This window comes from Canis aureus, chromosome 31 (assembly GCF_053574225.1).
Source record: "Canis aureus isolate CA01 chromosome 31, VMU_Caureus_v.1.0, whole genome shotgun sequence".
Lineage (NCBI taxonomy): Eukaryota > Metazoa > Chordata > Mammalia > Carnivora > Canidae > Canis > Canis aureus.
Window position 1 is genome coordinate 36,267,270 of NC_135641.1, and position 25,093 is coordinate 36,292,362.

Genomic DNA, 25,093 nt, shown 5'->3' on the forward strand with positions numbered 1-25,093 from the left:
AGCAGAAAAAAAAAATTATTCTGAGTATAAAATGCATGTGCTTTCATGCTGCTACATCCTACAGTTTTGGATTTCAGTCACTAAGGGAAGCTGACCATAAATGATATTTCATAAAATACTATGAATTTGCAAGAATGCATGAGGAAGTAAGAGCTGAGCTTTTGCCTTCCTCTGACAACAATGCTGGATATTCTCCTTTTCCCTCTCCAGATGTATTCTTCACTGTCTCCATGTGCTCTGAGTCCCAGAAGTCTGCACCATATTGACTGTGTCAATGACCTCCCTGCCTCTGGCAGAGTATCTGAGTTAAAGAAGGGAGTACAGTCAGGGTATGTCTTCCCCACTTCCCTAGAGCTTGCTTGCTATCGATCACCGTTGGTTGTCTGTGTCCCTTCTCAGAAGGCCTCAACTGACCTGATGGAAGTTACCCTTCACCTGAAGTTACTTTTTCTTGTTTCCAAAAACTGCTACCTTCTTGGTTTCTCTGAGCCAGGGCTGCTGGTATTTTATCATTGTTTCTCGGTCTGAAGCATAACAACATCCTGTATTAATTGAACCAACCATCATTTGAAAAGTCTCTTCGTTAAACTCTACTTAATTGCTCCATTTGACTGTGCCATCTTTTCCTGCCAGTCCCAAATGATTTAAATATGTATAGGTTATTGTTGGAGGATAGGAGGAAAGAAATAATCTAGGTATTAGTATAGGTTGGATTTTACCCAAATAAATCCAACTTCTGCCTTTGTGCTGGTTTAATTTTAGCACCTGAAATTGGCCTGCACTGTTTGCTAACTTACCTACAGGACACTGAACCCTGATCAAGGCAAACAGCATACTGATTAATAACATTGCTTGGTATCCATCGATCTATGGAGTTAGGAGATGGTTCATATTGGATAGTCAGCATTTTTTATTGATAAAAAGAGTGAGATCCGTGATTTGCACCTGGCCTCCATGAGATGTCTGGAGCCATTGGCCAATGGGGATGACTAAGCAGAGCCTATATGACTGTCAGAAGCTTCAACTGAGTTCTTGTTTTGGTCTCTGGTTCTGAGTTATTTTGTGCACAAATAATGGCCCTGATCCAAGAGGGAAAGTGTGTCTGGGACAGCCCTACAGAAAGCGGACAACTGTAGCTCCCACCTGGCTTCTTTGGATACCTTCCTATGAGGCAGGTATATATATCTGCGATGTGTAGATCCTGACTTTACTGCTATTGCTCTACTGTATCCTTTTTCTGCAATAGGCTACACACATGTACTTTTATTTGCTGTGTATGAACGTTCTTTAGCAATTAAACCCTTCTAACCAACACTGTTAATGTAGCCTCACTTTCTATATGTGGCCTAAGGAGTTGGCAAGCTTCATTACATTTACTGGCATCTGGCACTGTTCACAAGTGGTCGATCAGAGACAGTAGAGAGAACTCTTTAGTCACAGGGGCCTGAGAAAGCTTCATTAAGATTTATGTGCCCAAGTACATAAACTTCTGTGAGTACATTTCTGTTTCAGGTTTGCCCAAGAAAAGTGTGGACATGGTATTGACAACCAGGTCTAGAGAAGTTGTGTGATAAGGAGAAGGAGGCCCAGCAGCACTGCAAAGCCTGTGAGGCTCAATAGGGAAAAAGATGACTCAGGCAGGGTCAGGGGGGTGAGATGATTGCCACCAAGTGATCATCTCCCTGTGGGGAGATGGGTTGTTGTGGGTTACTCCCTAAGCTCCCTATGGGTTACTGCCTAAGTTCCAGATCATGGGACCTACTGGGGCTGAAGGAGACCTTTCTGGAATGGAGAAAACATGTAACAGATTAAGGTTCTCATTACTGATTGAGTAATGTTTTTCTATCATATAATGTAATAAAGCTAATTTTATGAATTCAGTTCATTAATAGAAAAATAAAGTTACATTTATAATACCTGAAGGCTTTAGCCTGAAACTGATATCCATTTAAAATATTGACTTTTTTCCTCCAGGCCACACAAGAACACTCATAAATTAAAAACCTCCAGAGAATTTTACCCAGTAAGCCACATTTAACAAACATTTATTGAATATGTGGTAGGAAATGAATAATATGAAAAAAATAAAAACAGTTTTCTTGAAAGCCTGACAACCAAATAATCACAAATAAATGTATAATTTATTATTTAATAAATTATAACTAATTAATTATGAATACAAAAATGTGGTCCTAATTGTCTTTTTAAAGCATGGTCAGGCCCTATACTGGAGGGTGGGCCAATGAAGGTGTCTCTGTTGAAAAGTAATTTGCACAAAGTGTGAAATATCAAAAAGATAAATAGGGAACTTTGAGTGTGGTAAGACAGGAGGGAGATCTGAGGAGGAAATAAGCAGGATAAATATTTAGTAAGTTAAAAGAAAGATATTGCTAAATATCACTGAAAAGAAATTCCCCTACTATCTCACCTGCCGTGGACAATCTCTGCCCTGGGTGTGTGTGAATGAGTGTTTCCAAAGCAACTGCAATAGCAATCATAATTATTAAGAAGAGTTAAAGAGGCTTTTTTTTTTTTTTTTTTTTTTTTTTTTAAGACTTTAACTTTAGCCAGAGATCATAAACTTGAGTTCCTCTATGGTCACAGAAAATAAATCATACTAGAAAATGATGGACTGGAGAGCCCTTGCTCATCCAGAGTAGGTAGTTACTAATATTAATAATAGTATTTTGTGGATTCCTTGGTGGCTCAGTGGTTTAACGCCTGCCTTCAGCCCAGAGGATGATCCTGGAGTCCCAGGATCGAGTCCTGCATAGGGGTCCCTGTATGGACCCTGCTTCTCCCTCCGCCTGTGTCTCTGCCTCTCTCTGTGTCTCTCATGAATAAATAAAATCTTTAAAAAACACACAACTGTGTTTGGGTACACATATGAATAACCATACAAAGGAAAATTAAACATAACATTAAGAAAAATTTGTAGCCTCTCAGTCCTTGTCAAATAGAGTCAAAATAGACATAGATATAGGGTATGGGTTAGCATGCTGAACAAATAAATAAAATTAATAAGTCAGTCTTAAGTTTTTTGTTATTTTTTCCCAAAAAATTCATTAGTAGTTGTAGACAAAATACTTACACTAGAAAAAAATTAAATTCAAAATCCTTTGAATATCAGAGTTAGACATTAAGTGAGGAAATTCCAGATACTCAAGAAAACTGGTCACTAAGGATGAAATCAAAGGCACTGTGCTAATTCTCTATCCCTCTTGCACCATAAATGCAAAGGGAATTGGATTACAATATTTTTCTGATAAAATCAGGGTAAGGATAATAGCCTAAACATATTTTAACATTGAACTATTTCCAGTATTTATCTCCACACTAAGTATTTTTATATCATATTTCATAGCTAAAAAAATGTAGAAGCCACATTTTATGGACTCAGAAAAGTATGGGATACTCAAAGTTCCACAATAATTCCATAGTAGACAATTTCATGATTGATATGTTCATCTTTTGAAATTTCTTAGTGATGTTTTCAACTCTCTTGGAAACAACTCTATTGTTTCCTTGATATTTTCTACTGCATTGGTCTTAGTTACATTTATTTTCCTCCCAGCTTTATTGAAGTATAATTCACATATAAAAATTATATATTTTTGATACAGATACATTGTGAAATGATTGCCACAATTAAGCTAATTAACATATCTATCAACTCACATAGTTACCAATCTTTTTGTATGATTGTAGTGAGAACACTTGAGATCTACTCTTAGCAAATTTCAGGTATACAGTTATTAACTACAGTAACTCTTCTCTATATTACATCTTTAGAACTTACTCATCTTATAACTGAAAGTTTGTATCCTATGACCAACAACTCCTGTTTTCTTCCACCCTACAGTCCCAGTAACCACTATTCTACTTTACGTGTTGAACTTTTTTTATAAGTGAGATCATGTAGTACTTGTCTTTTTGTGTCTAGCTTGTTTAACTGAGCATAATGTCTTCCAGGTTCATCCATGTTGTTAAGGCTAAATGATATTCCATCATGTGTGTATATACATGCACACATTTATAGACACACATATACATATCCCATTTTCTCTATCCACTCATCTCTTGGTAGACACTTGGATTGTTTCTGTATCTTGACCACTGTAAATAATGCTGCAGTGTTCATGGGTGTGTAGTATCACATTGGGATAGTGACTATATTTCCTTTCAATATATACCCACAAGTGGGGTTGTTGAATCATTGATAGTTCTATTTCTACTTTTGAGGACCTTCCATACTGTTTTCCATATGATTATATCAATCAGTTTACATTGCCTGCAACAGTGTAAAAGTGTCCATTATTTCCACCAATACTTATCCTGCAACTTTTTCATAGTCATTGTCTGCCTGATGGAGGTAGTATCTCACTGTGGTTTTGATTTGCATCTCCTGGATAAATGGTAATCTTAAATTCCACATATACATGGAATCATATGGTATTAGTCCTTCTCTGACTTATTTTGCTAGCATAATACCCTCTGGTTTCATCCATGTTGTTGCAGATGGCAAGATTCCATTCTTTTTGATGGCTGAGTAATATTCCATTATGTATATATACCATCTCTTCTTTATCCATTCATCTGTCCATGGATATCTGAACTCTTTTCATATTTAGCTATTGTGGACATTGCTGCTATAAACATTGGGGTGCATGTGCTCCTCCAAATCACTATGTTTGCATCCTTTAGATAGATACCTAGTAACCATACTACTTGATTATTATAGCTTTCTCATGTAGTTTGAAATAGAAAGCATGATACCTCCAGCTTTGTTCTTATTTCTCAAGACTACTTTGGCTATATTCAGTCTTTTTTGCTTCCAAATGAATTTTAGGATTTTTTTTCTACTTCTGTGAAAATTGCTATTAGGCTTTTGATAGAAATTGAATTAAATTTATAGAGCACGTTGTATAGTATGGATTCTGATAATTTGTCTTTGAAGTTGTAGATTCTTTCTTCTGCTGAACTAAATATGCTATTAACACTCTACATTGCGGTTTTTATTTCATTCATTGTATTCTTAATCTGAAGATTTCCTGTCTGGTTCTTAACTATGGTATTAACAATGCTTCTGTTAATAATTTGTAAATTACTTATATTTCTCCCTCTTTAAAATACATTTCCCTCCAATTTTTTCATTATACATTTATCCAAATGAGTTGTGGATGTTTATTTACATTAATATATACCCAGTTCAAAATGTTTTTGAAATATTTTTATAAGATAGTTCTCATAAAATAGATGTATTTGGTTGAGTTATGCCAGTGTGGATCTTTATCCACACTGTAGGAAGTGTGACAACTTTTATGTTTACAAATTAAAAGATATTCTCAGAATTAACAAGAAATTATGAAACATACATCAATTCTTATACTTTTTCAAAAGATGAAACTTGCCAGACAAAGCATTTAGTCCTAGTAACCTAATGAAGTGAAAAATGGAAATGTGTTCAGAAAAGATTACATTTGGGGTGGAACAATAAACATGTAAAATAAATAATTATATTGTAGTTCTCTACATACATTAAAAACAGGCACAAAATGCTGAGAGCTCATTCAGGAGGTTGCATTTAATAGATATGTTTATGTATTTAAACATTCTTTCACAGTTTTAATTTCTTGCCAAGTTTAGTTCTTCCTTACAATGTGGGGAATTGCAGTCATCAAATCAAATTATCAAGTGCTGAAACAATTTCATTCATAACACTCGATGAACCGTAAGTGTAATTTTGAAATATAGAATTGGGTGACTATTTTATTATAAACATAACCTAAGTATGCATAAAGGTAGGTTATATATTATAGAATACACAATTTTAGTCAATTACAGTATGTAGTCATCAACTTACTATTTTCAGAAGAAAGAGGAAAAGAGTAAGGGTGAGGTTGTTGTTGTTGGGATATTATCATTGTCTCTTACAACTAACACAAATCCTAAATGTATCCATTCTTGGAAAGCAAAACTATGTGCTCTAAGTTTGTAATTTTCAGCCTAATGTTTCTCACCTTAAGTGCCTTTGCTTAGATTCTTTTCTTTCCACTCATTTGTCCCTACATTTGTGTGTTGGAGTTGTACCAATTTGTCATGTCCTCCTCTTACAAGACCTGCCAGAAGACACAACTTAAAATTAATTACTCCTTTATAGCATTTATAAAACCCAAATATGCATTAATACTATTCATTACAGTCTGCAACGTGGTTATTTTTTCAGGGATCTTTTCACATTCGTCTTTGTAGTACTTATTTGCCAATGTAAATCACAAATGCTCACTATAAATGGCTATGGCTGATTTCAGGAATTCATTTTGCCCATGGTAAGAGATGATGAGTAATTGTGATTAGGTTCCAGATAGCTTGAAAAAGTGTTTCAAATAAAAATCAAATTAAATAAGCCTCAGGTAGCATAACATAATACAAAAATATTATGATTTGGAAACCACACACACTTGCATTACAATACTAGCTGAGTAAATAGTCCTATCATACAGATCAAGCTTTTGCCCTTGAACTACTTGTCCTTCTTATGTGTATAGTTAGGATAATATTATGTAACATTCACAGAAGACCTGATCATTATAAATCATAAATGTGAACACCTAAAATAGCATCTCTTATGGAGTAGATGCTAAAAAATTGGTAGCTAGTAGGAGGGGAAGTAGTAACAGTCAATAGTTCAGTCATCTAAAGACTAGTTAGAATAAAGAACCAATCAACCAATCATACTGGAATTAAGATAATGATTAATTTTATCAGGATACATATATATATATATGATATTTGTGATTGTGCACATATGAATCTAAGTGTCTCAAAAATTTATGAGAATATTTATCAAATATTAGATCTTTACAGCACAGCAAAAGCTACAGGGCAGCACCAGTGGCGCAGCGGTTTAGCGCCGCCTGCGACCCAGGGCCTGATCCTGGAGACCGGGGATCGAGTCCCACGTCGGGCTCCCTGCGTGGAGCCTGCTTCTCCCTCTGCTTCTCTCTCTCTCGCTCTGTATCTCTCATGAGTAAATAAAATAAAATCTTTAAAAAAAAAAAGCTACAAATAATAGACTAGTTTCTTTATATAAATTAGTTATATAAGATGTTTCTTAGTTAATAGGATGTTTCTTTATATAACTTAAAATACAATCATATAAGTATCTCAGTTAGAGACAGTATATGTATACACCTCTTTGAGTTCTAACTTATTTGTCAAAAAATATATATTTTTGAGGAGTATAGGGGGTGGGAAGTGGGAGAGAGACAGAACGATAAAAGAATGAGCATGTGACAGAGAGAAGGGAATTGTTTTTTAAATGATGAAATGAAGTAAAGTAAAATTTTAAAGAATTGCAGAAGTGATTTTTAAATGATGAAATTAAACAAAATAAAAAATTTTAAACTATTGCAGAGAATGCATCAAGAAGGAATCAGTAGGAAGTTAAAATTACATTTCAAAAACTTATCTGATTTTCAGAAATCAATTTCAAAATAATCATTTTCTAAGAATTCCTTTTGTGCTGTCACAAAGGAGTTAGCATTCACGCTCTTAGATTCAATTCCTCACAAGCACATATCCTCTCAAATGCAAGGGAATCCTAAAAATAGTTACTGGCCAGTAAGGATTAATCAGGCTCCCCTCGTGTTATCGGTTATTTATATACCATTTTCCCAACTGAGCATCCCTACTGCCATAATGGCCTGAATGCATGCAGTGCTCAGCTGCTGAGGCAAAGCTTACAAGCTGATTTTATTGCTTGAGACACATTGAACAACAGAAGAGCCCATCAGCACAGGAACATTAGGATGCCAGAAGTGTGTTCCAATCATTTGCAATAGGAAATCACTCTACAGTGTGAATATATATCAAACCTTGTGTCTTTTCTCCACAAAGTCTGTAACACTCAATAAACTGTACTTTAGCAGCAATGATGTTTATTTTCTTAATTGAATTGCAAATGATATTTTTATTTGATATTTAACTTAAATGATCACCATCCCATTATTGGTTATATAGTTAACCTCTTTGCTTTCTTAGCACTACTGGAATTGGAGGCATATTGAATTATTTTCCACTGACTGAGAATAATAACTCATAGCTAATAATTCATATCTGTGTTACAGAATAATACTTTTATTTTTTGTGTTGGGTCCTAGACCTTGCATAGAATATTCCTATTCTTACACCATAGTAAGTGAGTTTGTGTTTCCTTTGAGTCACTGAGTTAGATAGTTATTTTTATCATATTCATCTGTCTTTGAAAATACAAGTGCTTTTACATGTGTATACACACGTACCTCTGTAATATATCCATCCAAAAGCCAAAGGAAAGAAAGAATCATTGTCTCTAATTTGCAAATTAGAAACTAAAGGCTTTTTTTGCCTTAGAAACTTCACATATGTCAATTTATAGTCAGTATGGTTGATGATTTCATATTGTGATATTTTTATCTTATACAGAATAAACATATGCTCAAAGCCATACTAAACTAGTAGGTTAACAGAATTATAAATTTTCACAAAAATTATCTCTGTAAACATTTATTTTGAAATCATAATTTATTTTCTTGCAATATAAAATCTCAGATTGGTAAAAGCTCTAAAATACTCATTGTCACAATTTCATTATAGATAATAACAATATAATAAAATTTTAATTATTTTAAATCAAACGAAATACTGATTTTTAAAATTTTGTGTTTATGACTTCAGCAAGAATCAAAAGCTTTTAAATACTTGATGAAACAATTGCAAAATGAATAACTCTAAAAGTAAATTATTAAAATGTCATAATTTTTCCATTTCTATATTCCATTGTGATAGTAACACGCCTATATATTTAATTTATAAAGTTTGTCATAGTTAATAGATACATTTATTGCTTTAAGTAGGCTCCAGTATGGAGCCAAATGTGGGGCTTGAATTCACAAGTCTGAGGTCAAGACCTGAACTGAAATCAAGAGTTGGGTGCCTAACTGACTGAGCTACCCAGGCATTCCTGCTCATAAATATTTTTAAAGATAATATTGTTGAAGTTTTCTATGTGACCTTATCACCATAACTTGATCAGCTTACCAGTACAAATGTGAATAGAATTTTCTATCTTATTTAACACTGAAATCCAAAAAATAACTGATAGAAATAAATATAGGGTAAAATGTATAGCCTGTGTAACTGCCCACTTTCCTGGTAATGAGTACAGCTCAAACAAATACACTATGCATGAATCTAAATAGTTATAAATGATAGAGCCAGAAATTACAAAATACTCTGTGGTGTGAATTGAGTCAGGACATCTAGTGGAGTTCATAGCTTATAGCATGCACTTAATAATATGCATTTGGTGAATTAATTATAAAGTAATATTTATAAATATTAGAGAAAATATTAGATGAATATATCTGAGAATCCTATGGCATTGTGGAACCAATTAGAATAGTTGATAATTAAAAAAATTTTAAATATTAAAGTGTGTTTTGCCTTGTCTTGGACCACCAATAGAATTAAACAGATTCAAAAAATTCAAAATAATTTAGAGTAAAATAATGTCTGAGAGTATTCTCTTAGATATTAAAATTGTACTGGATGCAAGGGTGGAAGCAATACTATGACTTTGGTCATGGCCAACACATGTCAGGAATTATGGGTCCAGGATATAGAAATCAATAGAATTGAAGGGCCAAAGAATAAAATTGATTGTGAATTTAATGTGCCATTGATCTTAACATTCAGTTCAGAAGATGGTATGACTTTACACAGATGGTAAATATATGCTTTCACTAGGATCTTATGTTGACTAGGGTATTTGGACACTTTCCTTTTAAAGATCTTGAGTGATCCAGAAGAAAGATCTTGAGTGATCTGTAATTGTAGAAAATGACAGCTGTTAACTGAATAAGTAGTAGAGTAGCTATAATTAAAAAAGTTCATAAAAAAAGGAGTTCATGATTTTCTCTAAAGAAGAATAGTTAATTATTGTATGAAAAACTCTTAATGGTGAAAATTGGTGAAACAACCATAGTATTCTCCTATGGAAACATTAATGTATGTTATTTTAAACATTAACGTATGCTACTATCCAAAAAGATCAGAAAAAGAGGCAAAGGGAAAATCATATGGGACAAATAAAAAGCAAATATCAGAAGAGTAGACCTAAACTGAAACATAAATAGCATATACATAATAACATTGAATTTAAATTGTTCAAAACTGTAATAAATGGCAGATATTGTCAGGTTGAAGCAAAAATTAAGCCACAACTCTATGCTACCTACTAGAAGCCTATATTAAATATTTCTACAAAAAAGATTAAAAATAAAAGGACACAAAATGATATGCATGCTTACACTAACAAAAAGCAAAACGTCGGAGTTATATTAATATAAAATATATTTCAGAGAAAATAACAAAAATAAGGAAGAGGTTATTTCATAATGATAAAGTCTTCAATTTATCAAAATAATGTTGCTTAAGGAGGGGAAGATGGCACTGGAGTGGAAGGATCCTAGGCTCACATCACCCCATAAATACAACGAGATAAACTATCAAATCATCCTACATACCCACAGAAACTGACCTGAAGACTGGCAGAGCAAACTTCACAAGTAAAGGTAGAGAGAGTAGGCCATATCAAAGAAGGTAAGAAGCGCAAAAACATGGCTTGGGAGACAAATAGATCATGGCCACTGTGTTAAAACTCATCACATTCAGGCCAGGGACCAAACACCACCACAACAGGCAAGGAGAGCCTCTGCAGACAAGTAGCCTGAATGATAAAGAGGCTGTGACCACAAAATCAGAGTACACTCAGCACAAATTAGAGATGCTCTCTGACGCACCAGGCCTTTAGACATGAGTGAGACCTCTAACACAAAGATAAGGAATAACATAGCAGAGATAAAGGGCTCAATAAACAAAAAGAGAAATGTATTTGATAGAATGAACAGCAGAATGGAAGAAGCAGAGGAACAAATTAGTAAACTAGAAGACAGTAATGGAAGGCAGCCAAGCTGAACAAAAGAGAGCAAAAGAAATATGAAAAATGAGAATAGATTTTAGGAACTCAGTGACTCCATCAAATGTAATACATTTGCATTTAAGGAGTCCCAGAAGAAGAAAGAGGAGAGCAGAAAATTTATTTGAAAGGAAAATAGCTAAAAATTTCCCGAATCTGGAGAAAGAAACAGATATCCAGGTCCCGGAGGTACAGAGAATCTCCAACAAAATCAACAAACACAGATCCATGCCAAGATATAATTAAAATATAGTGATAAAGAAAAAAATTTAAAGCAGCAAGACAAAAAGACTGTTACATATCAATGAAACTAAAGTGATGAGGGGATTTTTCAGTTGAAACTTTCCAAGCAAAGTTTACATTTTCCAAGTAAAAATGAATATTTCTATAAAAAATCAGTCAAGGAATTCACAAAATAAAAAATGTGTAAAATATAACACTATATACCTGAAACGTGGTAAAGAGAGGAATGTAAAAAAAAAAAAAAAAAAAGAGAGGAATGTAGAATTAGTTGAAATTTAAAAGATCATCTCCATATACCTAAAACATGGGAAGAAGAGGAGTAAAGAATGGGTTGAAACGTAAAAGATCATCAACTTAATATAAACTGTTATATGAAGAAGATGTCATATACAAACCTAATGGTAACCACATATCAAAACCCACTAATAAATGTGCAAAGAATAAAGAGAAAGAAATACAAATATATCACTAAAGAAAACCAGCAAACCATGAAAGACAAGAAAGGATCAGAGAAAATCTTCAGAAACAACCACAAAACAGATAACAAAATGGCAATAAATACATATCTGTCAATAATTACTTTAAATGTAAATGGACAAAACATGCCAATCAAAAGACATAGGGTGATAGAATCGATTAAAAAATTAGACCTACAGATATGCTGCTTACAAGAGACTCATTTTAGACCTAAAGACACCTGCAGATTGAAAGTAAAGGGATTGAAAAACACTTATCATGGAAATGGATATCTAAAGAAAGCCAGAGTAGCAATACCTATATCAGACAAAATAGACTTTATTTTTTTAATATTTATTTATTCATGAGAGACATATATAGAGAGAAAGGCAAAGACACAGGCAGAGGGAGAAGCAGGCGCCTCAGAGGTAGCCGGATGCAGAATTCGATCCTGGATCCTGGGATCAGGCCTTGTGCCGAAGGCAGACACTCAACCACTGAGCCATCCAGGCATCTCACAAAATGGACTTTAAACTAAAGATTATAATAAGAAGCAAAAGAAGAATACTGTATAAAAATAAAAGGGACAATCCAACAAGATGATACAACAATTGTAAATATGCACCCAACATGGGAGTACCAAATAAATTAGACAGTTAATAATAAGCATAAAGGAACTAATCATTAATAATACAGTAACTGTAGAGGACTTAAACACCACTTGTATTAATAGACTGATATGCCTAAACAGAAAATCAACAAGGATACAATGGTTTTGAATGACACATTGGAATAGATTTAACAGATATATTTAGAACATCCATGCCAAAAGAGCAGAACACACATTCTACCTTATGATCCAGTGATCACACTATTGGGTATTTACCCAAGAATACAAGAACATTAATTCAAAGGGATACATGCACCCCTATGTTTAAAGCTGCATTATTTGTGATAACCAAGATACGGAAGCAGCCCAAGTGTCCATCAATTGTGGAGTGGGACATATACACAAGGAAATGTTATTAAGTTATAAAAAAGAATGAAATCTTCCCATTTGCAGGACATGAATGGAGGTAGAGCGGATAATACTAAGTGAAGTAAGTCAGTCAAAGAAAGACAAATAATATGATCTCACTCATATGTGGAATTTAAGAAACAAAACAAAGAGGAAAAAAGAGAGAGAGAGAGAGATACCAGGAAACAGACTCTTAACCATAGGTAACTGATGGTTACCAAAGGAGAGGTGAATTGAAGGGATGGGTGAAATAGCTGTTTGGGGATTAAGGAGTGCGCTTGTGATGAACACTGAGTGATGTATAGAATTGTGGAATCACTGTATTGTACATCTGCAACTCATATAAGCCTGTATGTTAACTGACTGAATTAAAATAAAAAGTGTGAAGAAATAATGTTACTGAATGTATTTAATGTATATTTGAAAATAGACAATAAAGAACTTCAGTGCATTTGTATCATATATAAACTCAAATGGAAATTCAAAATGGATCATAGACATAAGTTTATACCTACAAGTATAGAACTCCTACATTTATAGAAAATGAGAAAATGCAGGGCACCAGGTGGCTTAGTGGATGAAGCATCTGACTGTTGGTTTCAGCTCAAGTCAAGATCTTGTAGTGGTGAATTCAAGCCCCACATCAGGCTCTCTGCTCAGTATAGAGTCTGTTTCAGATTCCCTCTTCCTCCTCCCCTCCCTTCACCCCACTTGTACATACATTCTCTTTCTTTCTCTCAAATACATGAATAAATTAAAAATATTTTTTAAATGAGAAAATGTCTGTTATATTCAATGACCAAGATTTCTTAGTTATGGCACTGAAAGTATACTCCATTATAGAATATATATATATATATATATACATATATATATATATATATATTGAATTTCCTCATTGAAAGACATTTTTTAAAAGATTTTATTTATTCATAGAAAACAGAGAGAGAGGCAGAGACATAGGCAGAGGGAAAAGCAGGAGCAGGATCAATCCTGGGATCCCAGGATCATGACCTGAGGTGAAGGTAGATGCTCAACTGCAGAGCCACCCAGGGTCCCTTGAAAGGTATTTTTTTTTTTTATTTTAAGTGATGTTAAGTCAATGAAAAGAAAAAGAATATCCACAGAATAATAGGACATATTTTCAAATCAAATTGTGACAAAGGACCTTGATTCATGGAATCAAGATATAAAATATTCTGAAAAATATTTTTATATCTGAATCAGATATAAAAAATTTCTGAAAAAAATCAGTAATCATGAACCAAAATGCTCGATAAAAAATGAGAAAATTATAAATAATATAATATTTGGGTCTCGAATGATATTTAGATTTCAAAGAAGCATGTATAAAAATACTCAACAAATAGTTGTTTAAGAAAATATGAAATAAAACCACAACAGTATATACCAACAGATATATGAGAGTATATAACATTAAAATGGGTTGGTGATATCAAGTATTGGTTGAAATATGGAGAAAATGGAATATTCATACAATGATGGTAGGAGACATAAATTTCACACTCTAGAAAACAGTTTCTAGAAGCCATTTCTTAAAAAGTCAATTGTTGTCCACACAAAACCAGCTCATGAATAAGTTTATAGCAGATTTATAGTTGCCCAAATTTGGAAGTAACCAAGATGTCCTTCAGTAGCTAAATAGATAAACTGGTATATTCATACACTAGATTATTATTTAGCTTAGAAATAAATTAGCTTTCAAGTCATGAAAAGGAGGAAATATGAAGGAAACATAAATGCATATATACTTAAAGAAATAAGCCAGTCTGAAAACACTACATACTATGATTTTATCTTTATGATATTCTGGAAAAGGAAAAACTATGGAGACAGTAAAAATCAGTGGTTACCAGGGGCTGGGAAAAGGGCGGGATGAAGAGTTAGAGGACTTTTAGGGCTTTGAAAATACTCAATATGATGCAATAATGGTGGATACATGTTGTTATGCATTTGTCCAAATCCATATAATGTGCAACACAAAGAGTAAATGATAAACTACGGGGTTCTGGTGATATGAAGTGTCAGTGTAGGTTCATTGGGGATACGGGAAATCTTTACCATCTGCTCAGATTTACAATGAACCTAAAATTGCTCTAAAAATGACTCAAAACCCCACTTAGGCATGGTTTCTTTTATAAAATTCAATAAAGGATAACTAAAAAATTAAAATTAGAGATAAATAGATGAGGAATAGTCTTTTTTTTTTTCCATGAAAAGCAAAACTTTGACAAGTATTTACCTGAAACCATAAAAGAGAGAAATCAGTGGTTCACAGAGTCTTGCAATTCACCCATTTTACAAGAAACAACCACTCAGCAAGAAAATATAGTAATCAAAATTCCATACAAAGTATATTCTGTGTCTTTAATATCTTGGCAGTATTCTGATCTTCTCATACTTCATAAATCATTGAAAAGACTGAAATTGGTAACCATGTATTTATGTAAGTGTGAATTCTTGAAATATTATGTTATCAAGAGAAAGGAGAAAATTGAATATTGAATCTGATATTCAGTGCTTGCTTCTTTCTTTCAGCCCACATTTCAAATATTATGATATTCATTCATTAACCAGAAAACAGAGAAAAAAATACCTTTCCCAAAGATATTTAGGACTTTATTTTTTTGGGGGGTAAGAAAGCATATAGACATTCTATGGAGCAGAATACAAATCATCTGTTACTTGTTGTGAGCCTCAGAGATTTCTGTCTGCTGCTTTTAGAAATACCATAGTCGAAAATGTACATGAGAGGAACATTTCTCAATGAAATCATTAAAAAAAATCTTGATTAGCTAGAAATTAAAGTAGGAATGTGCTAATAAAATGCCAGGCTGGAAGGAGAACAGGAGTCAGGTTGGATGGAATAAGCCACATCCAAAGCAAGAAGTAAATGTCTGGCATGCCTTAGAAGAGAAGTCTTTTATGTCTTAGTTGGCCTTTTTGCTGAAATGGACCTGGCAAATCCCTGTGCTCACCTCACTTTTGAAGTGGATGATAAAGTTTGATTCAGTTTTGTGACTTGGGGAGAGCACTGAATCACAAATTGGCCCAATTTTGTGCAACTTTGGGCAAATCTCTTCCTGGATATTGAGGTTTGTCTTTTTCCTTTGTAAAATGAGGACTTTAGGGTATATGATCACTGAGAATCATTCTTGCTTTATATTTTGTGACCCCATGGTCTTGTTTCTTTTCATAACTTCTCCTTTGCTTATCTGATTCATAATGAATGATCATTCCTATGAGAGTATTCTAGGTAAGAAGCTGACTCTTTCTTTTCAATCTAAGATTAAGAAACAACTAGAAAAAAAAAAAAAGGAAAAGAAACAACTAGATATTTTTTAAAAAGTCAATCTCTCATCTACTGTAAGACCCAGCCATTCCATATCTTGGTATTTATCATAGAGATATAAAAGTTTATATTTATAAGAAGAATTTTCACAAATGTTTATTGGAATCTCTGTTTCTATTGTGGCCTCAAAGTGGAAACAATCCATGAGTTGGTTAATAAATTGTGGCAAATATGATAAATGAATATTATTCAGCAATACAAAGAAATGGACTGTTAAGATAAAAACATGGATCTCAAAATTATTATGCTGAGTGTAAGAATCCAAATTAAAAGAATGCATATTATAGGATTTCATTTATATAAGATCTTTAATGCAAACTAATATACCATAGTAGAAAGCAGACCATTGTTTACATGAATCCAAATTTGGAAAAGGGCAAGAAAGAAAGATTAAAACAGGGAGTAACAAAGCTTTTTGAGATGATATGTTTATTTTGATAGAGGTGATAGAACACAAGTATACATGTATTTTAAACTTTTTGTATATGAAACTTTTTCAGGCGGATTCTTTTTTTTAAAAAATATCTTATTTATTTATTAATGAGAGACAAACAGAGAGAGAGGGAGAGACACAGGCAGAGGGAGAAACAGACTCCCTCCAGGGAGCCTGATGCAGGACTCGATCCCAGGACCCCAGGATCACAACCTGAGCCAAAGGCAGATGCTCAACCACTGAGCTACCTTGGTGCCCTATGCATATGAAACTCATACTATATCTGTCTTACCTCAATAAAGCTGTTACAAAGTAAGTGTAATTAAAAAGTAATTTTAATTCCAAAAGAAGGAAGTCTGAGGCAATTCATGACAAATATATTTCTGAATATTGATTTGAACTATTTGAAATTCGGCAAGCATAAAGATGGGTCATTCAAATTTAAGAGAACAGAGAAACTCCTGAATAATAAATTATAATAAGAAGATACAGAAATCATAGACATGTGCTACTGATAAAAATACAGCCAACAACTCAGTACAATTCATTGCCCTAAATATTCTTTAGTATACATAGTATGTATATCAACTTAATTTATGACTAGGTGATTTACAAATAAATGGAGGAAGGAAGGTTGTCCAGCAAATGATGTTCAGATAAGAGGCTAGCATTTGGAAAAATAATCAATTTAGGTGCTCAGATCACATAATCTCAAAAAATTGTATAAAGCTCGAAGAAAATAACTTTTATCAAATAAATGGCAGGGAAGCATTAGAAATTATTGAAAGAAAAAAAAAAGACCAATGCTCTTGATTACTTAAAAATGAATTATTCATAAAAAAGAAATACCTAAAATGAAAATTCCAATAATAAAGCAATACAAACATTTGTAATAAATGATTTAAAAGGATATTTCACTGACTTTCCCTGTCTTTTTGGTGGCCCTTACCCATTGATCCAGGTCTGGGACTAAAGGCAGTAGAGCAATCCATCTCCTAGGTTATACAAATCGAATCATAGATGAACATATTTCTCAAGCCAAACCAATGAAATTGTTGTCAGGAAGCACACCAAAACTATTATCTAAGAAGTAGTCTGAAGTAGTCTGAGTTTGATGGGATAACTGTATAGATCATGGAATCCAGAGCTTTCTAGGACCATCTCTAGTACCACAGAGATTCTGGTTGAAAACAGATGAAAGAAAAATAAGACTACAATTGAAAGATACAATAAAGGATTCTTAAGGTAATGTTTGCACATTTGAATCTAGCTGTATCTGGAGTCTTTAAGTCCGTGTCCTTCCTGCTCTATGAATTAGTAAATTCAATTTTAATTTCAGTTCCAGAAAATTATTTGAGAATAAAAGTCCTGAATAATACCAATATCATATTTTTAAAAATGAATAACTCATTTACATTGATGAGTGAAAATCCCCTTAATAAACAAATGATGAACAGACAACACACACATATTCACATACACTTCTATTTATCAATCAATGAAAAAGTTTTGAAATTTATTTGTAATTGAAACTAAAAAATTATATCTTTTTTATTGAGGTAAAACTGACATAATGCAGTATTACTCTCAGGTGTACAACATAATGTTTTGACATGTGTATATACTGCAAAATGATCAATACAATAAGTTTAATTAACATCTATCACCTTACATAGTTGCAGATTTTTTTTCTTGTGGTGAGGACCTTTGAAATTTACTCCTAGCCAAAAAAAAAAAAAAAAAAAAAAGGAATAAAATATTAAAGAAAGATTTACTCCCTTAGCAATTTTAAAAAATACAATAGTGTATTAATTATTAATTAATAGTTAATTAACTAATAGACTATTAACTGTAGTCACCACACTGTACATTATATTTCCAGGACTTATTTTATAACAAAGTTTGTACCTTTTGACATATTTTTGTACATCAAATCTTAATGGGTTAAAATTATATTCATTTTAGTCATGATTCTGCAATTCCAAAAGTCCTTGAAAAGGGAAGCTAGTCTCTGCTGTCCCCAAAACAGCTACAGGCTGCTTGCCAGACTCATCTGGTGTCTTTCTCACTCACACATCTGGAACCTAGCTAGGAAGCCTCAAACAGCTGGGTTTCCTTGGGCATATCTCTTTATCTTTACTTAGTGTCTCCTTGTGTCTCTCCAAAATGAAATCAAAATTTCTAATATATTGGCTGTCAGCTCACAAGATCCTTGGGGGCTTCCCCAGAGGTAATGTGAAACTGACCCCCAAATTCAGATGGCAGGGAGAGACCGAAGAAAGAAGCAGGTCACTCCAGCTTGGTAGGGGACTAGTCTAATACACATAGGGCACTTACATATGAGTTTTGTCTTGGGTGGTAGCAAGACAAATGGATCCCCACACCAGCCTGCCAAAGTTTATATAGAGAGGCAAGTGATCTCAACATCACCATCTCAAGTCTATGTCCCTGGAGCAGCTTCTGAGGGGAGGAAAGGCAAGCAAAATCCACATTCCAAGACCAAAGGAGAAGATAAGAAACCTAAGATTGCCTGGCCCATCTCATGGGTCAACTGGTGGTAATGTCATCTTCTCCATCATTGACTCCATCTATCCTGAGGTGAAAACTGCGTTGGCCTTTATGCCTAGATCTCAGAAGTAATGCAATATCATTTCTGCTGCACTCTCTTCCTCATGACAGTTTCAAAGGCACTAGCAGGTCCAAGGAGGGGAAACAGACTCTATCTCTTGATAACGAGGCAAGCTTCTGAAAGATCATGAGATTAAAAATGCTCATATGGCTATTTTTAGAAAATACGATGTATCACAAGTGTATCAGAGCTAGAATTTTCCACTATACAATCCTCCCAGAGATTCCCAGACACAACTGTTTTAGGCTTCTCTCCTCCCAGAGCACTTCAATACATTTCCTTTAAGACATGGTCTTATCACTGCGTGAGTGGGATTATAGTTATTTTGCATGTTTGTTCTCCATATAGACTGTTTCTTGAAGAGAAAGACCATATCTCATTCATTTATGTGTGTGTGTGTATATATGAAATAGCAATGTATACGTCACATAGTAAGTCCTTAGTAAATGTACCTTGAAATGGTTTGACGAAAATTGAATTACAGCACTGTTGACCTTATTTCGTCTCCTAAGAGTGCAAGGGTCAATAGACTGGTAGAGTTAGTGTGTTGGATTCTCCACAAAGCAGAAGCATAGAGACAATTGCACATGAACAGAATTTATTGAAGGTAATGCCTATAAAGGTTGAAGGAAAAGAAGGATCAGGGGTTAGCAAGGAAAGCTGTCAATGCAGTTCTAACAGCAGTGGAAGAAGAAGGGGAACAAAGAGAGAATAGATAGTAGGAAACACTTCAGGCTACAGGTATAGTATCTCCAATACCTCTGTCACACCCATCATTGGCTGGGAGCACCCCAGAGCCAATACCCGAATGCTACAATGGGTTCAGAAGGAATAGAAGGTGGAGGCTGTCATCTATAGTTCTCACAGCAGGGTTCTAGATCTGAAAATTTGGTTCATGTTCAGGGACTGAGAAAAGGATACGTTTTTGTTGGGGAAACCACCTTCAGAATCCTGCTCCTCCATTCATTTTTTTTTTTTTTCTGATGATAGTTGTCAAACAGCAGCTGCATTTGCTGTATATTTTACCCCAGCAATGCCATGTTCTGTTAACTATCAATACTCTCTCTGTAAAGCTCCTTTACCATTTTCTGACCTTGCTGATGTTTACAGCAATTTGTGACTCTCTAGTTTCATATGGTTAAGCACCAACACCAGACCTCTATTACCCTGGGGACCCATCATTTCCTTCCTATTAACAAACAAGATCTGTGGCTACCGCTTCTACTATCAGCTCTGAGCTGTGGAGGAGAACCTTCTCTTGGTGAAGCTAGTGTCCCTCTCACCATTGGATCTATTAAGTCTTTGGCTAAAGGTGAGTCCTCTGGGCCTGACCCTGAAAAAAATGTTCTTTTATGGGTCCTCTGGTCTCACACTATATAATCATTTTATGTACATGGTCTTGAGCATTTTTATCCGTTTATCTATCATATGCGAAGGTAACCCAGGAACTTCAACTTCACTCAGTCTGACTTATTACTTTCTCCAGGTTTTAAAGAGCCACCTAGCAGCTAGTGTGCATAATCCCTAGGATTCTTACAAGGGAGTTAAATTTTGTGTTCTGTAAAAGTGCCCTTAAATCAATGAATTCTTGTTTATTTAGTTTATATCCTGGGTCTCTTGAAATACAGCAGTAGAGGCCAGGTGGTGCTGCTTAACCACTATAAAAATCAGCAAGGTCAGAGGAGCAGCCAAGGGGGCTTTACTGACAGGAAGTTGATGAGTTAGTTAATAAAACATGGTGTTGCCAGGGACAAAATCCAATATCAGGAGAACTCCCTTGGATCCTGTTGTTACATGCCAGCTAATTTTTGCAGCTCCTTTGGGTTGTAATCTTTTTCTCCTATATCAAACTTAGCATATTACCAGCCTGGTTATGCTGAGATTTAACTATAATTATCAGCCTGGGACAGCTCCTGAGAGGGATGCCTATTAGTCTGCAGAGTCTCCCCTAAGCAAAGGAAATACTAGTTCTTAATACATTAGAAGAGCCATCTCTGCCCAGGCTCCGAGTGTTCAGAGAAGTCTGAGGAGCCCCAATGACTGGGGAACTCACCCTGATGTCTTCATTCCTTGTTTCCCTGTCTTAGGTAAGAGACTGTCTTTGGCTGAAAATTTAATCATCTAAGACAATTAAAGATCTAGTAGGACATGTCCATGGCCACCATTCTGGATTGTATTATTATAAAAGATTTTTGGGTTTCTTTTCTTTTTCTTTCTTTCTTCTTTCTTTCTTTCTCTCTTTCTCTCTTTCTTTCTTTCTTTCTCTTTCTTTCTTTCTTTCTTTCTTTTTCTTTCTTCTTTCGAAGAAATGTGCATTAGTCTTGAGGAACTAATATAACTTATCTTAAAAGTTTACTAGTGAGCATTGGTGAATTTAAATCTGTAAATTATTATTTGCTCCAGTAGATTTTCTCCTTTTTCCCCAAAGAAGATCTTGATACCCCAAGTCATATTTTTTAATAAATCCGCTGACTTTGTTTAGAGGGCAAATGGAATTTATACTATAAGTTTAATTCTTTCCAGGAGAATTTCTAAGACCAGATTAATAGATAAAGTAAAATAATACCTTCATTTTTGCAGTCTTCTTTTTAAATAGTGGTTTGGTTTTATCCTCCAGTGACATAAGTTTAATTTATTGGAAATAATTTATATGAGCTAGTTAATCACTACTTGGTAGAAATTAGAAGTACCTGGAGAGTTGAGACATGGAATGCCTACTGATATTTATGTCAAACTTGTTAAGAAATTAAAGTTTCTCTAATGTTCTTTTTTCTTTGGCAAAAAAAAATGAGTTCCCTTAAAGAAGTCCCCACTGGTTAATTCTTTAATTATCTATAATATTGATTGAGAAATCATGTAAATTATTAACATCATTGGATAACACATTTTAGAAATAGAAAATTTCAAGTAGTAGAGTTTAAGAGACAATTATACTGGGTTTTTATTTATTTATTTATTTTGGAGAGAAAGAGAGCAGGAGTGGGAGGGGCAGAGGCAGAGAGACTATCAAGCAGACTCTGCACTGAACCTGGAACCTGTTGCAAGGCTCAATCTCACCACACTTAGATCACAATCTGAGCCAAAATTGATAGTTCTATGAGGCCAGCATCACCTTAATTCCAAAACCAGACAAAGACCCCACCAAAAAGGAGAATTACAGACCAATATCCCTGATGAACATGGATGCAAAAATTCTCAACAAGATACTAGCCAATAGGATCCAACAGTACATTAAGAAAATTATTCACCATGACCAAGTAGGATTTATCCCCGGGACACAAGGCTGGTTCAACACTCATAAAACAATCAATGTGATTCATCATATCAGCAAGAGAAAAACCAAGAACCATATGATCCTCTCATTAGATGCAGAGAAAGCATTTAACAAAATACAGCATCCATTCCTGATCAAAACTCTTCAGAGAGTAGGGATAGAGGGAACATTCCCCCACATCTTAAAAGCCATCTACAAAAAGCCCACAGCAAATATCATTCTCAATGGGGAAGCACTGGGAGCCTTTCCCCTAAGATCAGGAACAAGACAGGGATGTCCACTCTCACCACTGCTATTCAACATAGTACTGGAAGTCCTAGCCTCAGCAATCAGACAACAAAAAGACATTAAAGGCATTCAAATTGTTAAAGAAGAAGTTAAACTCTCCCTCTTTGCCGATGACATGATACTCTACATAGAAAACCCAAAAGCCTCCACCCCAAGATTGCTAGAACTCATACAGCAATTTGGTAGCGTGGCAGGATACAAAATCAATGCCCAGAAATCAATGGCATTTCTATACACTAACAATGAGACTGAAGAAAGAGAAATTAAGGAGTCAATCCCATTTACAATTGCACCCAAAAGCATAAGATACCTAGGAATAAACCTAACCAAAGAGGTCAAGGATCTATACCCTAAAAACTATAGAACACTTCTGAAAGAAATTGAGGAAGACACAAAGAGATGGAAAAATATTCCATGCTCATGGATTGGCAGAATTAATATTGTGAAAATGTCAATGTTACCCAGGGCAATGTACATGTCTAATGCAATCCCTATCAAAATACCATGGACTTTCTTCAGAGAGTTAGAACAAATTATTTTAATATTTGTGTGGAATCAGAAAAGACCCTGAATAGCCAGGGGAATTTTAAAAAGAAAACCATAGCTGGGGGCATCTCATTGCCAGATTTCAGGTTGTACTACAAAGCTGTGGTCATCAAGACAGTGTGGTACTGGTACAAAAACAGACACATAGATCAATGGAACAGAATAGAGAACCCAGAAGTGGACCCTCAACTTTATGGTCAACTAATATTCAATAAAGGAGGAAAGACTATCCATTGGAAGAAAGACAGTCTCTTCAATAGATGGTGCTTGGAAAATTGGACATCCACATGCAGAAGAATGAAACTAACCACTCTCTTGCACCATACACAAAGATAAACTCAAAATGGATGAAAGATCTAAATGTGAGACAAGAGTCCATCAAAATCCTAGAGAAGAACACAGGCAACACCCTTTTTGAACTCGGCCACAGTAACTTCTTGCAAGATTCATCCACGAACACAAAGGAAACAAAAGCAAAAATGAACTATTGGGACTTCATCAAGATAAGAAGCTTTTGCACAGCAAAGGATACAGTCAACAAAACTCAAAGACAACCTACAGAATGGGAGAAGATATTTGCAAATGACGTATCAGATAAAGGGCTAGTTTCCAAGATCTATAAAGAACTTCTTAAACTCAACACCAAAGAAACAAACAATCCAATCATTAAATGGGCAAAAGACATGAAGAGAAATCTCACAGAGGAAGACATAGACATGGCCAACAAGCACATGAGAAAATGCTCCTCATCACTTGCCATCAGGGAAATACAAATCAAAACCACAATGAGATCCCACCTCACACCAGTGAGAATGGGGAAAATTAACAAGGCAGGAAACCACAAATGTTGGAGAGGATGCAGAGAAAGGGGAACCCTCTTGCACTGTTGGTGGGAATGTGAACTGGTGCAGCCACTCTGGAAAACTGTGTGGAGGTTCCTCAAAGAGTTAAAAATAGACCTGCCCTAGGACCCAGCAATTGCACTGCTGGGGATTTACCCCAAAGATTCAGATGCAATGAAATGCCGGGACACCTGCACCCTGATGTTTCTAGCAGCAATGTCTACAATAGCCCAACTGTCGAAGGAGCCTCGGTGTCCATCGAAAGATGAATGGATAAAGAAGATGTGGTTTATGTATACGATGGAATATTCCTCAGCCATTATAAATGACAAATACCCACCATTGGCTTCAACGTGGATGGAACTGGAGGGTATTATGCTGAGTGAAGTAAGTCAATCGGAGAAGGACAAACATTGTATGTTCTCCTTCATTTGGGGAATATAAATAATAGTGAAAGGGAATATAAGGGAAGGGAGAAGAAATGTGTGGGAAATGTCAGAAAGGGAGACAGAACATAAAGACTCCTAACTCTGGGAAACGTACTAGGGGTGATGGAAGGGGAGGAGGGCGGGGGGTGAGGGTGAATGGGTGACGGGCACTGAGGTGGGCACTTGACGGGATGAGCACTGGGTGTTGTTCTGTATGTTGGTAAATTGAACACCAATAAAAAATAAATATATTATTTAAAAAAATAAAAAAATAAAGGGTTAAAAAACATTTGATAGTCAAGTGCTTACCGACTGTGCCACCCACATGCCCCAGAGAAAATCATACAAGTAAATCAGTAATGTGATGTTTACTGTATTATAAATATACTCAGTTTTATAGATTCAGAAACAATGTTTTTTAAATAAAATGGCATAAAAGGAAAAATGTGGGAACCAAGTGAAAAAACAAACAAATCATAAAACCTGAATGAATTGGGCTACATTGATCCATCAATTTGATAACTTCCTCTGGGAGCCTTGGAT

The 25,093-nt window shown here is 34.7% G+C and overlaps 1 long non-coding RNA gene across 2 annotated transcripts in view; it reads right to left on the minus strand.

The window, feature by feature from the left end:
- The window catches only part of LOC144302250 (uncharacterized), an 84,836-nt gene that overhangs the window by 56,805 nt on the left and 2,938 nt on the right, over positions 1 to 25,093 (minus strand). For both annotated transcript variants that reach the window (XR_013369087.1, XR_013369088.1), the window contains exon 2: positions 6,021 to 6,119. This is a non-coding gene — a long non-coding RNA (uncharacterized LOC144302250). The remainder of the gene's footprint in view (positions 1 to 6,020; positions 6,120 to 25,093) is intronic.